The sequence below is a fragment of the Morone saxatilis genome, unplaced genomic scaffold (assembly GCF_004916995.1).
Source record: "Morone saxatilis isolate NCDOM2014 unplaced genomic scaffold, NCSU_SB_2.0 Contig1, whole genome shotgun sequence".
Taxonomy (NCBI): domain Eukaryota; kingdom Metazoa; phylum Chordata; class Actinopteri; family Moronidae; genus Morone; species Morone saxatilis.
The window spans coordinates 3,294,155-3,298,216 of record NW_023339651.1 but is presented as its reverse complement, the minus strand read 5'-3'; the positions used below and the strand labels follow the sequence as shown (position 1 = coordinate 3,298,216).

Sequence of the window (4,062 nt, the reverse complement as noted above, 5' to 3'; positions counted from 1 at the left end):
AAGTAAAGAGAGGACACCTGAGGAATTTTTGTGTATGCAGCAGATCTTCTGTTTTAGTGAGAAAATAAAAGCCATCATAATAAAAAGGTTATGTTATTTTATTCACACAAAGTAGGACATCTAATTCAGTTAACAATTAAAAATGGTTCTGTGTCCCTTAATAGATAAAGTGTTGGTGCTCATGTGTGCCAATGAATACTTCAGCTGTGTGATTTGAGGTTATTGAATTAAATATAAATAAGCAGGTGTAAATAATAAAGTTAATGATGACATTATTTCATTTATCTGCTTCAGTTTCAGGGTCCTCATATTGCCTGAAAGACAGAGAGAAGGAGAGAAAGGTAGCGTTGTGCATTTCTACTAGAAAGTAAGGCAAAAAATAAGATTGAGCCACAGACGACTGGAAGATGTGGACAATATGGTGTCTGTTAAGTTTGAACTTACAGCCGTCTCAAGAGTTTTAGCCACAATGTGTAAAATATCACAGCAGTAATATTAAAACAACCTAATTTCAGTGTGAAATTGAATCATGGAACTGCTCAAACTGCAAGATTAAAATCTCTGACATGCCTGAAGTCCTTTCAATCATTGAAAAGCTAGATTGTTGATTAAATAAAAATGTCTACCCAGCTTGACACATGAATAGAACAGCTGCTTTTCCTACTTTAATAGGTCAAACTGCTTTGAGTTAAAGTTGTATGTCAAAGTATCTTTCAGAACTTTGAGTGATTGAAAGACTAGAAAGGAGGCTATATAAGTTCAGTCCCTTTAGCATAAAAGCGTTCAGTTACAGTATTTTTGAATTTCTTTGGCCTAATTTTCACAACAGCCTTTAAATGTGCAAAAGTTGAAATGCAAAGAGCCAAACCACAGTGAGCACAACACTAAATCACATTCAGAATACAGCCACTTCATATTCTCAGAGTTCAAATGCTTATCACTAAACATAGATGTCACTCAATCAATTCAACATGTGGCAATAATGCGAATAGTTTAGTTAGTTAATTGCCAAAATGTTGTAATGTATAGAGTTTTAGTTTAGTGTAATGTAAACTGTGATTTGCATCATGGACAACCTATTTAAGGATATTTTTTATTGTAATTTGCATGCTACATTTTGAAGTGTACTGCAAAATGAGCAGTATACCATTTAGAGCTTTTCAAATTGAATTTCTTGTAAAACATATACCTCTGTAAAAAAAAAAAAAAGGGGCCAGTATCACGTGTCTCCCACTCAAGGCTTAAATCAGCACTTGCAGTAAAGATTCATTGATCAGAATCCCAAAGGCCCAATCGAATTCTTCCACTCAGAACCCCCAAACGGCATACCAACAGAGAGCAGCCGGGCTAAAATGGGAATCCCTGGTTTGCGGTTGGATTGTTTAGCTATGCAGGAGGAAGACAACAACAGGAAGAAACCAATATCTTCACAGGTAAACACATCTCAGGGGGAAAAGGAGCTCATTAACTCCCTATTCTTTCCTCTTTCATCCTCTTTTATACGGTTATCTCTCTTCCTTTTAGCCTAGCTCTCTTTTGTTACTCCCTCCCTTACGTTTTTAGACATTTATTTCTCTCTAAATGTGTCTTTCTACGCTGAACTGGAGCGGTGCATGTTGAGGAAACAGCCACAGGGCAGCCAGTCAGGTACATTAATATCCACTCAGCAGACTGCAATGATGGGACACATTCTCCATCAGTGGAAGACGGGTTGCTACCGGCGGCTAAACCACCAGCTAGCTTATTTAGCTCCAACATGACGCCTGTGACTTCAGAAACAAACACTTCACCATGAATTAAAGCCTAAAGCCATGCCTCTCTGTCTCGCCACCACCCGCAGTTAATTACATGGAGCCGATTACATTTACATTTATATTAGAGGCTTAATTGATTGGAACGACAGTCAGTGTTCTAATGAGCTGGGTAATGACACACCCGGATTCGTTTCCTTGTCTAATTTTTTGTCTTAATTCACCAAATCAGTTTTATCCCGAGTAGGAAATCTGTTAGAGGCATGTATCTGCCCAGCCATCTGTTTCGTCTCGCCGACCCACACGAATCTAACAAAACTCGAGGATGATGATACATTTCATTACTGCAGTCCAACTTATTGGTGTTAATTTGTGTTGATAACTAATGACGCCTTCTGTTTCCAGATTCTCAATTGTGAAGATTTTTTTTTGCTTTTCTTCTGTCTTATGTGATAATAAACTGAATATCTTTGGGTTCTAGACTGCTGGTTGGACCAAAAAGCAAAAAACATTTCATGGAGCAAATTATTAATAGAGAAATCCTCAGCAGATCAGTTGCAGCCTTATCAATTTATATCATTAATCTGTGGTCACATGTTTTGAAAGCGAAGATTTATGATCAAAAATGGTGCTGAATGTTATTGTAGTGTAATGTTATACTGATGTTATTGTAGAAATGTACTGATGAATTGGCAATTATGCTATATATTGATTTATGAGATCACACTGTGACTTGTACAATGTATTTATAGCCATTTGGGAACAATATATTTATGATTTAATGTTTGAAAACACTAAGATTTGTGATGTTTCATGTTTGCTCCTAAATTGACTTGTTTATTTCGAGCTGTTGGATGTTGCCATATTATAGGTGGTTTGTAAATGTGAATCATAGCAGCAGTCGGAGTGAATTTTGGCCATCTTTAGTCGCTGAAGGTTTAACTGACTGTCACTACTTGAATCAGGTTTTCCTGATTGTTAACATCTATCAACAACACACATTTGCACTGTGTATAAGGGGCTTCTGTCCACGTGTCCCACTCTGAAGCACATGCTCAATGCAACATTATTTCCTCACTTTTTTTCCTTTCACACAACTAAATATGTTTGATAAAATTTGTAAATATGGACCTCACAGCTCTGCTACTATTACTATCTCTATTAAAACTAAATAAAAACAAAATACACTGATTGGCTCAAGGAAGAGACAATAATTTAAAGTCCAAACAGGTTTCCATATTTGCTACTGTTGGACCCAGGAGGACTGCGCCACTTGTGAGGGACAACTTGTTTGCTGATGTATAATTTGCATTTATAAATGCCATGTTCCCAAACAGTAACACCAGAGGGTGTATATTTGGTGAAAGCACTAGTGAGAAAACTCTTTCACAATGTGCATTTGTCCATGTGCAGGCAGGACCACAGTGTTTTGTCAAGTGCTCTCTGGTCTGATGCACTCTGCTCTGCAGTTGTTATGAGGACATCATTTGAACAGCAGGTTTTCCCAGTGTATTCTAATGGGAACAACTTATTGCTTATATAACACATCCCACAACCGTCCTGTAAAGATAGAAGGGGGAAAAAAAGCCGCAAGAGCAAATGGTGAGCCCTCTATGATGAAATATAACGATATAATGAGCTAAGCTGTGCAGCCATTGATGTTGTGAAGCTGTAAGGGAACCAATGAGCTAACCCGTGATATTTACAGGGCAAAAAATTGTCAACCCCCTGCTAGTTGCCTCTGAGGTGTATGAATTTATTTACACAATTATCATTTATGCTTCATCACCTTCTCATCTTGAACTTGATGTAATTTGACAGCTACGTATACAGCTGCCTTTTGTTCTGGGTGTTACTTCTACAACGTGGTTAAGAATACCATGATACAGCATCATTCATCAGTTCATAAACAACATCTGTATAGTCACACTGCAGCTGTGTAGTGCTGGTGGGCTGAATACAAACGGACTGAAGTGAAGGGTTCAACGGGTGAATGAAGGCGAGAGAGAGCGCGAGGAGATCGAGAGCCGCAGGGATCACAAATAAGCCTCGTCGGGAAAAGGGGAGGGGAGGAAAAGAGCGCACACACAGGAGACCGATCTGTGCACATGCCTGAACGACACCAGACATCAGCTGATCTGCCCTGCCACTCGGTATCCATGACAACCCTGTCTCCTGGGAAGTTGGCATGACAACAACGGGAGGAGAGAAGCGGCAGCAGAGAGAGGAGAGAGGGAAAAGACAGCACTAGATATGGAGAGGGTGTAGGGGGGGTGGGGTAAGGTGGGGATGGGAGGAGGAGGAGGAGGAG

At 39.2% G+C, this 4,062-nt stretch overlaps 1 protein-coding gene across 1 annotated transcript in view; it reads right to left on the bottom strand.

The window, feature by feature from the left end:
- myo1d (myosin 1D) overlaps positions 1 to 4,062 on the bottom strand; it is a 99,909-nt gene that overhangs the window by 26,549 nt on the left and 69,298 nt on the right. The window lies entirely within an intron of this gene.